Source organism: Podarcis gaigeae, assembly GCF_964106915.1.
Source record: "Podarcis gaigeae genome assembly, chromosome: 1".
NCBI classification, from domain to species: Eukaryota; Metazoa; Chordata; class Lepidosauria; order Squamata; family Lacertidae; genus Podarcis; species Podarcis gaigeae.
The window spans coordinates 86,150,955-86,163,126 of record NC_139678.1 but is presented as its reverse complement, the minus strand read 5'-3'; the positions used below and the strand labels follow the sequence as shown (position 1 = coordinate 86,163,126).

The 12,172-nt window shown below is 44.3% G+C and overlaps 1 protein-coding gene and 1 long non-coding RNA gene across 3 annotated transcripts in view; one reads left to right on the top strand and one right to left on the bottom strand.

Moving 5' to 3' along the window:
* Positions 1-12,172, bottom strand: part of LOC310852710 — a 99,757-nt gene that overhangs the window by 8,885 nt on the left and 78,700 nt on the right. The window lies entirely within an intron of this gene.
* The window catches only part of NHEJ1 (non-homologous end joining factor 1), a 119,377-nt gene that overhangs the window by 71,174 nt on the left and 36,031 nt on the right, over positions 1-12,172 (top strand). The window lies entirely within an intron of this gene.

Below are 12,172 nucleotides of genomic sequence, written 5' to 3'. Positions count from 1 at the left end.
GCATGAGAAAATTTCCTGATGCAAATTCCCTTATTTGAATTTGCCTAATTTGCAAATAAGCAAATTCAGAATTTCCCAAAAACCAACATCACTTTCTCTCCTCCTCCCCACAAATAAACTGAGTTCTTATTTCTCATTTATCCTGTCCTTCATGAGCTCTGCCGCCCTTGTCTGCTTTGCCTGAAGGTCACTCACTTCATGTGTGTGTTTCTCTAACATACTGTTATTGTGTGGGAATGCAGACTTAATCTTGACACCTCCCAGTAACCTATGATATCTCTGTGTTGCTTCATTCATTTTTTCATGGAAAGATAAGGCAAGAGAGAGAATGAGGCAGGTAGAAAGACGGAATATAAGAAATGCAAGTGTGGGGGAGGCTGTGTCCTCCGCTTGAGGCTACTCGTTGCATTTCTCCCCCTCCTCCAGTGCTCTGAGGTTGACCTGTGGGTGCTGTGGTTTGTGGGTTTGTGTTCAACTCTAGTATTCTTTGTTGCTTGTTTTTCTCTCCGTGCCAAGTGCTAGACTGCCAGCCCCAGTGAAGCTGCTTCGGTCAATGACAGCATGCAGGGGGTGGGCAGCTTGGGTGAGTAAACAGAGGCTTCTTGATGGCCAGTGAACTCATCTCATGACAGCCGGCCTGTGGCTGCTCCAGGGAAAAGCAGTGGTTAGCCATTCCCAGAGGAGCGGCTCTGTTTTCCTGCTGTTGATGGTTTGCTCTCGGTGCCCGTCTAACGTATAAACTTTAATGGCCAGTTTAAATGGTTCCTGCCATGGGCACTTTGGTGCCAGATTTAGTGTTTTAATTTGGAAACTTTCTCCCTTTGTGGTCATGCGGAGGAAAAGGTCTTAGGCCGCTTGGGGCCAGTCATGAGGATTTGTGGGTGCTGAGGAGACAGCACCTCCGGCTGCTTATGACGTTGGATGGGGTGGCTGGGTTGGAGCAAGAGCCAGGCCAGGAAATTCTTGATCATTGTCATTCCCCACCCCCACCCTGTACTCCTGTACATATTGAGGGTGTCCACCTCCCACTGCATCATTTGGGTGGAGAGCATTGCAGGGGAGCCCTGCATTGTCACACATGAATCATCTGGGCTATTTTGTCTCAGCTATAACTTTCAGTGTATGTATTTATGTGTATGTGGACACATATATCTTAAACCATTATTGTCTGTGTTGATGAACCACATTTTCTTACAGCTGAGAGGGTACTGGACATCCTCATCCCTATTTTGGATACCTGAGATTATAGAACTGTCAAAATGGTGAGGAGTTTATTCCAAACCCCATGCATAGAAGCTGGATGTTCCATAAGCAAAAATACGCCCATACCCCTATTACATTTGGCTAAGATCATTCATATTTAATGGTAGTTCAGGAAGATGGTATGAGTGAACAAGGTATGGCATGCCAAAAGCTTTTACATGGCAAGAAATAACTTCAGTAAAACAGACACAGATGTCTTCAGCAGCTTTCAGTCTTCACTTGAGGCAAAGAAACAAATTACTCCTTTCAAGACTGGAGGACAGTAACCTTTTCGATCAAAAATCTACAGTGGCAACCAGAATAACCCAATTTCACAATTAATTTTCATATTCACATGCAGTTAACTTAATTTGGACATCATGAGCTGTGGCTTGTGCATACTGTTCTCATTCGATCCTCTAGTCTCTTTAAGGAAGGCTTCCCTCTGGGAATCTGCAGAATGTGAGGACTAACCTCTTATTTCTGCCATATCTCTGTTTTGCTCACATCAGTGATGTAGTGGTACATTCATAAATGTAGGTACTCATCAGTCTCCATAGTATGTTCCCAAGTAGAGTGTATAGACACCCCCCACCCCTAGGGGAGTCCTAAAACACAGGCAGCTGTGTTGTTCCAGGGAGAGGGGGAGAGAGAGAGAGAGAGAGAGAGAGAGAGAGAGAGAGAGAGAGAGAGAGAAGGGGAGGGAGAAGCAGTACATAACATAATACTTGTTTTATTAGGATCAGGATACCAGCAACCCTATGCATCCTGGGAGTAAACTTCATGGAACTAATTGGTGCTTATTTGTGACTGCATAGTTCAGCTTATTTATTTTTTTAAAAGAGCTTTAATACAACAGATCTTCAGCTAGCAGAAATGCAACCTTTAGTTTTTAATTATAAATGTGACCAATCTTGCAAAGAGGTGTTGCCACTTAAACTGCTGGCATAAAGTAGGAACTCCATCAAATAAAAGGAAAGAAGTACCTAGCCTCTGCTTTGTTATTTTCCTTATTCTCTGACTTTCTCCATGCTAATCTGTCACAAGCAAACTTGAAAGTCTTATTATTAGTACGTTCCCTTGTCAGAGCAAGGAAGGTTTGCCAATTACCATAGTGCTCTAGGAGATGATGTCATTATTCCTGCTCTGACAAAAGGCATAGTTTCATTTCCCTTCCATTTCCCCTCATCTACATCATTGGTGCACAAAGTGAAAATTTGCTAGTTCTGGTCTGGTTCTGTTAAAAAATACTCCTTCACTCAAGGCTGAGCTGCTCCACCACAAAAAGGATACCCCAAAATAAGTTGGTTTATATTTGCTATTCTGTTTTGTTCACTTATGCATGTTTCAGGAGCTTCTCACTCCTATTCCTATGAGCCTGAGTTTGCTACTTATGTGGTGGAAGCTTGTTTCGCCCTGAGCCATATATCACTTACTCCTTTCCAGCTTGGCTCAAGGCTATACTCACTGTGCACATATTAGTCGAGTTCTCACCTTATGGCCACACAATGAAGTTGTGGGCAGGACCATCAAGCATAATCCATCCCATGTGTTCATTTAATGTGTGAGTGTGAAAGGAGGAACAGGGTTATGATGTGTTGGTGTCTGATGCGTTTGTGATAGTATAGTGATAGTGCTATGGTGTAGGTAGTTGGGCATGGGAAGAGAAGGAGGTGTGACTTCTACCAGGGTTGGGTTGGGGAAATGTCCCAGGGATTTGAAGCAGAGCCTTGGAAAAAGTTTCATGTCAAGACAGCCCAAGAGGTCATTGTAGAGGCAAAAATCTAAATTGAGGAGTGTTGCTGAAGGGGGCTAGAACAATGGGAGAAGGAAGCAGCAAACAGGAGAGCTGGTGGCCAGATATAGGAAACCAGCAGACTGAAATAGCAGCATGCACAGATACCTAATTAGTAACCAAAGGAGTCACACAGAGAAGACCAGAGTCACACACAGTCTGGATGTTCCCAAGGCAAAGACCCAGATCTGACCCAGAAGCATTTTATAGTTGAACTGAGTCAGGAAGAACCTGTGAGCTGCATGGGGGTAGATGGATATGGATCCATGTTGGGTGGGACACAGGGAAGCAATACTTCCCTGCCTTCCTCAATTACACTTCTGCACAAATCAGTTTGATGGATTATGAGAACACTTTGGATGAAAGATCAGGTGTGCATACAGGTAGGCATTTAACCTCTTTAGATTCTTCCTAAAAATCCCCAAGTTGTTCTGAACCAGCTGTGGGTTCATGTCACTCCCTTTCAGTATCCTAGGCTTGTACAGCAGCAGCTGTCTATGGTGGGATAAACTGCCAAGGGGTGGGGGAGATTATTTGGCAGAAGGCTGTGCCACAATGGTTGAGGGAAAACCCAGGGTGGGCACCAGGATCTCTATTTATAGAGCTCCCATCTTGAGAGGCAGAGGAGTGGCCATGCTTTCATACCATGCTCCTTTCAAGTGGTTGGCATGTTCCTTCCACATCAACCATTTGTACAGCTGCTTCCCTTGGGGGAAGGGGGGATGGAGTGGGGTGTGGCTGGAAGGGAAAATGGTTCTGTTCTTAGCCATTCTTAGGGATGGAGAGAATTGGATGCTTTCTCTGAGCTGTCGGCATTTCACTGGCACACAGAAGCATGAGGCTGTATCCTCCTGTGGTACACACACCCACCCAGCATGAATTTTGCTAAAGCTGCTAGAAAAACTGAGAAAGCTTCACTTAATTTGAGACCACAAATAAACTGTAATTGTGTAATGTTCTGCCATGTTCTTGATGGGAATGAACTATTCTTAGATGCAATGAGGTGTAGGGGTGAAATGCTTAGTATAATAGCTACAAGTTCAACTGGTGTGAACCTTTTGGAACCCCAGGCCCTGCTTGGCCCCACTGCTCCCACACACAACTGTAAACCAGCTCTCAGACCCTAACTGCACCAAGCTGAAAGCTAGTTCCTCTGGACAGCTAACAACCTTGCATCTGTTCTCTAGGGGATTACAGAAGTGCTTATCCCCAAACCACAACCTTTCAAGGTGCATCAGGCTTGGGAAAATTGCTGCCTCTGTTGAGCAGCTTGTCCCCAGTACACTGGTAAGGTGCTTAGGAGATCAATCCCAAAAAATACAGACTCTTTTACAAGCCGGAGTCCAAATATGTTTGTGCAGATAATAATAACTGCTACGTGTCTTGCTGTGGAGTTAAGATTAAGAAAGTGGATTTGCAGCACAATTTTGTATAGTCTGCCTATGGACCTCAATATGTGAATATTGTTGTGAATTATGTTGTGAACCGTCCTGAGATCTACAGATGAAGGGGGGTATGCAAATTTAATAGATAAAATAAGACTGCCTATAGTTCTCTTTCAAAGTCCTCGGCACAAGCAGAGGAGTCAAGTGTTGCTGTGCCTTGTGGGTAGTTGTGGGGAAGGGGTGTGGATTGAGGGAATGGCAGTGGTAAATAAGTGTTGCATTCACAGCTGATTGGTGATTCAGCAGTGAGGCAATGTGGCAAAGTGACTAAAGGTTTTTCCGCATTTCTAAAGGTTGCATGGCTGAACCTTATTTAGTCAGGATTCGTGTTATAACAAGCTTTGGCTAATTCATCTCCATAAGACTGTGCCAATCTTCATATATTCCAAGTATTAGGAATATTTAACACTTAAGATGCACATAAGTTTTTATTTATCAAATTTCAATCCCACATCTTCATCTAAGTAATAAAAACCACAGTCAGCCACTAAAACCGTAATCAATAAAGGAATAAACAGCAAATGCAGATAAAATAAGCAGCAACAGCAACTCATATTAGAAGAAGCAGAAATCCGCCAATATGTTTTAAGCTCTTCCTAAAAAACAAACAAGGGATACGGGTGGCGCTGTGGTCTAAACAACAGAGCCTAGGGCTTGCCGATCGGAAGGTCGACAGTTAATTGTTCGGTTCAAGCTCCTGCCCACCTAGCAGTTCAAAAGCACATCAAGTGCAAGTAGATAAATAGGTACCGCTCCGGCAGGAAGGTAAACGGCATTTCCATGTGCTGCTCTGGTCCACCAGAAGCAGCTTGGTCATGTTGGCCACATGACCCAGAAGCTGTCTGCAGACAAACACCGGCTCCCTCGGCCTATAGAGCAAGATGAGTGCAGAACGCCAGAGTCATCCACGACTGGACCTAACAGTCAGGGGTACCTTTACCTTTAAAAAACAAACATCAAAGGCTTTGTTCTTCATTAACACTAACCCCACTTCAGAAGGTGGGTATCATCTAAGCATGTCCTCTGAAGATGATTTTAAAGGCTGGGCAGGCTTGTGTGGGAGCAGGTGTGGGTCTTTCAACTATCCGTCCTCATATTTGTGGGATGGTGTAAGGAAAGAGGCTTTCTGGGAGATAGCAAATTTCTTCCAAGTAGCAGTGTCTGTTGCAACACTTTGAGTTGCTGATACTCAAGCTTTGGCACAAGGGAGAACAAGGGAGAAGAGTGCTGTTGTCATGTCCTGCTTGCAGGCTACCCATAGGCATCAAGTTGACCACTATGCAAATAGGATGCTGAACTAGATGGGGCTTTGGTGTGATCCAGCAGGGTTGTTCTTATGTTTTAAGGCTCTGTGACCTGCCACATCTGTGCTTTGCAGGCTTGAAGCTTAGAGTTTTGTTAGAATTGCAGTATCTAGAAAAAACTTCTGTGTCTGCTGTGCTGACTACTTCCCCCCCATCTTGGGTCGCCTGACATTGTATTTTGCTCCTGAAGGCCTGGGTTTGGGCCCTGTCTTGTATGTTCTTGTATCTGGTCCTAAGATCAAAGTTTGGTCTCTGTTTCTTTGCCAATCTTGGACTACTTTCTGTTGGACTACCTCCACATCCTGATCTTGTCAGATGCCAGTAGCTTAGTTTGCACATAATACTAAACCAAGTTTAATGTTAATTTTAATCACAGTTAGTAAACCAAAGTTAAATCTAAGGCATCTGGCACACACCCTTTAAGCCTTGGTTTATTGAGCTCTCCCTCTTTCCTCCTTTAAAGGAGATACAAGCCAGGAAGATGCTCTTAACACAAAACTAGGTATCTTTGCAGCAGGGTTCTTACATAACACTAAGCAATTGTTAACAATAAGATTTGTAAAGCAGTTATAGACCATGGCTGATGAATGACATGTAGTTAAGACATGTAGTTAGGCTGCTGGTTTGGGTTCACACAAAACACTAAGCTATGGTTTTAAAAGACATGGTTTAATAAGACATGGTTTACATTATGTGTGAACCAGGCCAATTCCATAATCTGATGTACTTGAGCCTGAGTTCCCAATCCTGTCTACGTTCTCCTAGCTCAAGTCATGATTGCTAGCCTGTTGTGTGGCAGCTGCAGTGAAGTTCCTGGAAGGAAGTTTGCCTGGATTTGTTATATAAACACATTTTGTCCATATGTTTACGTTGTATTTGAAGTCAACCTCTAGGTGCGGACTCTGCCAGCAATCCCTTGCTAGGCCTTGCCTTTGATGACTGCCTCCACTGCTTCTGGCAATAAATGGCAGTCAAATCTATTGGGCTGAGCAAACCAAAGGTGTCTGCACCTAACCCTTTCCGTGAAGTGGAATGGAAACTCCCCCCCCCCCCGGGGTTTGGCTTTCGAGGGCAGATGTAGTTGTTTTCACTATTTGTCCTTTAGGTAGCGATGTAGAATCTTCATAGAATTAGAGGATCTGAAGGAATTTCATGGACCATGTAAGCCAATGTTCATTCCTGAGGGAGTGGGATACTATAATAAATAAAATACACTTTGTATGGCAGAGGCTGCAAATTTGGTACCTGTAGGAGCTATGTTGCCTGTGAAGGCCTTTATTAGCACCCCCTGGTAGGGAGCTCAGGATCTGAACATTCATTAAAAAAAAAGTCAAGTCTCTAACCTTCCTTTTTAAAAAAATGAAGTAATCTGTACAGGTAACCTTCTAAGCAATTACTGTGAAATGAACCAACCTGGCTGCTCCTGCCTGCCAATGTTTTTAGCCAATGAGTAAAGTCAGAACTTTGAGTGATAAGTGAGTTGTTTGGACACCAGGCAGTACAAATCCCTGATGTCCTAAAGCTACTGTTCCCACCTTCCTGTGCAATTTTCCTGCCTCTGTCTTATTTTCTAGTTATTGGATCCATTTGTTTGTTATTCTGTTCTGTTTTCTTACTGCCAGCCACATAAAGCAGGCAGCAGGCAACTACCAGAGAGACTTTTAAAAACATGTTTGTAGAGGTTTGAAGAAGTGTGAGCATTGCCTGCCAGTCGTTTTGTTGCCTGCCATGGATGTGGAACAGTCAGCAGATAGCTGCTTGGGAAACGTTTTTTAAATGTGCAAGAAGAAACATGGGAATCCTCCTGTCACTACTTTGTTTGTTTTGCCACCTGGCAGGTAGAGCAGGCAGCTGCTTCTGTCAGTAAATGGGAAACTTTGTTCCAAAGTTGTATTATTTGGGGAGGGGCAATAAGACATATCATTATTACCATTACTTTCTCCTTCTCCCTGGCCCACATCAGGGATTGCTCCCAAGTAGTTTGCGGAGAGGAGAGATCAGTGCAAAAGCAGAACATTATTATTTTATGTTCCTGCTTCTTTTCTTTTTATGCAGCAACCATTTTGTGATAGGACACACCCCTGGCAGCTAACCGGTACCCATGGCACCTTCCCAAAATCAGTTCATCAGTTTCATCAGTGCAAACATTTCTTCTGCTTGCCAGACAGAATGAGCCCTATCTGCTAACCAACCAATGCTATTCTGAGGAGTCTCCTGATCAACCAGAGTAGATTTGGGGGAGGCATGGGGGCATCAGGGAGGGGATGAGAGGAAGGAGCCCTTACATTGACTTCAACTAGCACATTGGGTTAGTTGAATCTGGGCCCACATTCTCCCCAGGACCCAAAAAGTTTAGCAGCCACTATCATAAGTCATAGGCCTGTCCAGGACTTTTGATGGGGGGGGGGGACTAAGGAAGAGGATTCCACGGCCTCACTAGGTAGTCTGCTTCACTGCTGATACGCTGTTATAATTGGATTTTGTCCACCCTTTATCATTATCTTGATTGTACCTCTCTGAAAATGTACCCATGGGCATGGCTGGGCATCTCTTTATTTTCAAAGTCATTTAAAATATTTGAAAAACTGTCGATGTGTTCTCTGTTCTCTATCCCTTCAACATATTTTTTCTTTTTCATATGCTTGATGTATCTAATTTATTCACTGCTTGCTCGTATGACTCCTCCTTTTGCACTGCAAATCCCTTTTAGTTTGTCAACATCCTTCTTGAATTCTGGTTCCCAGAACTGAATGCAGTGCTTGCAGTTCCTGTGATTAGAAGAGTGATACTATTGCTCTTGAAGTCTTGGATGCAGTGTTGCTTTTGGAACCACTGCATTTCATTGTTGACTCATGTCTAGTTGATAATCCACCATAACCCCTAAATCCTTACTGGCAATGCTACTTTCTGCTAGTCACTTATTCACCCAGCTTAAATATCTGCATTTGATGCTGTAAGTCAGGGTTGGGTATATTTTTCCTCTCAAGGGTCAAACTCCCTTGACAAAACATGGCTGGAGGAGGAGGTATGTGCCCAAAGTGGCCGCAGCTAGCACACATGCACACCATTTACACACACACTCAAATCAGGATCCATTTGTAAGTCCGGACATTCAATTGAAGATCTTGTTGAGAGATATGTGCAAAGCTAAGAGTCATATCCATTCTTCTACCACTGGCATGTACTTATGGAAGGTTGCCCAGAAGGAGATGCAACCCTCCATTGGTGCTGCCTTTCCACCACGCTGATGGAGAATAGGGCAGCTGACTGTCCTCATTTCAAGGCACCATGGCACTACCTTCCCCGGGCACTGAGGTGGAGCACCTTTTCTTAGTCAGCAGGAAAGCAGCAGCAGCCACAGTGGATGTGCATCTTCACTGGCTGCCCTGCTAATGGTGCCTTGATGCACCCCCCCCATCCCGGTCCCCTCCCACCCAAACCATGTGGTGGAGTTTACTCCGCTTCCTCTCCTACCCTCACCCATCCCATCTCCACAGTTGATCCCCATGCCTGATCTCCAATTTCAGACATTATATCGGAATATCGTGATGTTTAGCTGCTGATAAATCACAGTGTTGAAAACCAGATGTCACTCAGCCCTAGTCTATTCTTTTAGTATACCTAAAATCATTTGCTTTTTAGAGGCTACCCCATATTTTGTTCAAAAAATTGCTTTGCAGAGGTAGCTACTATAGAGCTATCAAAATTTTCAAAAGTAGGGGGTCCGTGGCTTGGCTTTTGGAAAAAGGAGGATCCTCAGAGATTAGCTAATTGGGAACCATTGTACTACAGGATCTTTTCCTGAAGTACACTTATAATCTATAAAATTTAAAAAGTTACAAAAGTTATTAGTCATTAAGATACCACAAGACTTTATGTTGCCTTTTCTTCAACAGACTAACATGACTGTCACTGGAAACTGATATAAAACATGTATTTACCCTTTTGAACCACTTAAGCTTTCTATGAAAAATAAAAATTCTGCAGAGAGGCATACATAATCGCCATAATAATCAGATGCCAAATTACCCATTCCTTTTTTTCCAGTGACCTCTGGGGAGATACACAGATTTATCCAGATCCTGGATATAGGATGTAATCCAAATAACTGTACAAGGAACTCCTGACTTAGGCACGTCAGAATGACACGCAGTCACACACACATGCATGGCATTGAACCTGGAAGTAGCCCCAAAAGTTATAAAGACATTGTGAAAAGGGTCTGGGTGGAACAGAACCCCTGCGCAAAACAAGGATTGCCTGCACAACTAATGCTACATGGCCAAGTGGGACTTTTGACTTGGTAATAGCCATTTGCAACTTGCTGGGTGGCAAGCTGCTTTGGAAAGCTGAGGTAATTTCCAAAGCTGTTTGTGACATGGCACAGAGAAGCAAGATTCACTACTGTTACTACAAAAAAAGGATTAAAAATCCTGTTGCATAAGTGTCAGCATTTATGCACATGAAAATGAGCTCTCGTGCCTCTAGGTGAGATCCAACATAGTGCAAGTGGGCATTTGCTTAGGTAGTGGGGATTATGTTGTTTCCCTCTTGCAGCCACTGGGTGCCCCTAAATCTTGCTTTGGAGAGTTCCTCTAGAGTAGTTTTGGTGGGTACGTTGGGGAATGGAGCAGGAGAAGAGAAGCTGAAAGTCCTGTTGTGCAAGCAGATTTCCATTGCACAAGTGGGCTGACATCTTTGGATATTGCCTGTATCCATAGCCACAGAATGTTTTTTAGACGTTACGGAAATTATTAGTTCTAGTGTTATTTTCTGTTTAGGTACACAGCGTATAGAATAAACTGGAATAAATTGCTGTATACAGGGTAAGTTAAAAAAGTAATAAACTTATCCTTCCCTCAAGAAGCTCAGAACAACATCATTACCCCCCCCTTTCTTTTTTTTAATTCTCGGCACAACCTTGTGAGGTGCGTGCAGGGTTTGTTATGGTAAGGAGGCCTTGTCAGGTTTTGAAAATCTCAATCTTCAAATGTTGTCCAGGAACAACACATCAAAATAGTAAAGCATGGTGTCCTTTCAATCTCCAAACATGGAGGATCATGGAGATGGGGGAGATTTTCATAGGCTGCTTGCTGCAAATGAGTACTCCACTGGCTATGGAGTCACCTGTTTGGGCCCATGCTTGTCACTGAAGCACCCAACAAGGAGAGGATTTACTAATGAAAGAAGATGAGAAGGCATCAGAATGAAAAGGAAGAACAGTTTCAATGTCCAAGGGTGTGATCACAGCCATGCGGATTTCAAAAATCTGTGTTGTAGTAATGTGTGCTTTGTTAATCTTTCAAAGCACTGTTACTCTGGAAGAGATTTCTTTCATTCCTCCCTACTTATGTATGTATTCATGTAGGGGTTTGAAGGCAATATATGAATTGGCTGCATAATACATATTTAAGTACCCTTTCTTCATGTTGACTCACAAAGGTTGTGCTATATTTTCTCTCTCCCCGCCCCCGTCTAGTCCTTAGTTCAATAAAGTCTGCATGTCACACCTTTTGGTGCTCCACTCATCAATTAGATTCCCTGGAGATCAGCTCTGTGAATGACTCAGGTGAGGCACTGACTCTTACCTCCCAAAGTGGCCCAACCTAGCTGTGGCAAGTGCTGTTGTCATGCTTACCATTCCCTCAACACCCTTTTGTCCCTAGATTGATAGGTGAGGAGGGACCATTATTCAGTGGTAGAGCAAATGCTTTGCATAGAAAAAGGTCCCAAGCTCAATCCCTGATATCTCCAGTTAATATGGAGTAGGTAATAGGAAACTGGGACGCAGGTGGCGCTGTGGGTTAAAGCCTCAGCACCTAGGACTTGCCGATCGAAAGGTCAGCGGTTCGAATCCCTGCGGCGGGGTGCGCTCCCGTTGCTCGGTCCCAGCGCCTGCCAACCTAGCAGTTCGAAAGCACCTCCAGGTGCAAGTAGATAAATAGGGACCGCTTACCAGCGGGAAGGTAAACGGCGTTTCCGTGTGCGGCTCTGGCTCGCCAGAGCAGCGATGTCACGCTGGCCACGTGACCCGGAAGTGTCTCCGGACAGCGCTGGCCCCTGGCCTCTTAAGTGAGATGGGCGCACAACCCCAGAGTCTGGCAAGACTGGCCCGTACGGGCAGGGGTACCTTTACCTTTTACCTTTAGGTAATAGGAAAGGCCTAGTACCAGGACGTGGGTGGCGCTGTGGGTTAAACCACAGAATCTAGGACTTGCTGATCAGAAGGCCGGCGGTTTGAATCCCCGCAACGGGGTGAGCTCCCGTTGCTCGGTCCCTGCTCCTGCCAACCTAGTAGTTCAAAAGCACCTCAAAGTGCAAGTAGATAACGGTAAACGGCGTTTCCGTGCACTGCTCTGGTTCGCCAGAAGTGGCTTAGTCATGCT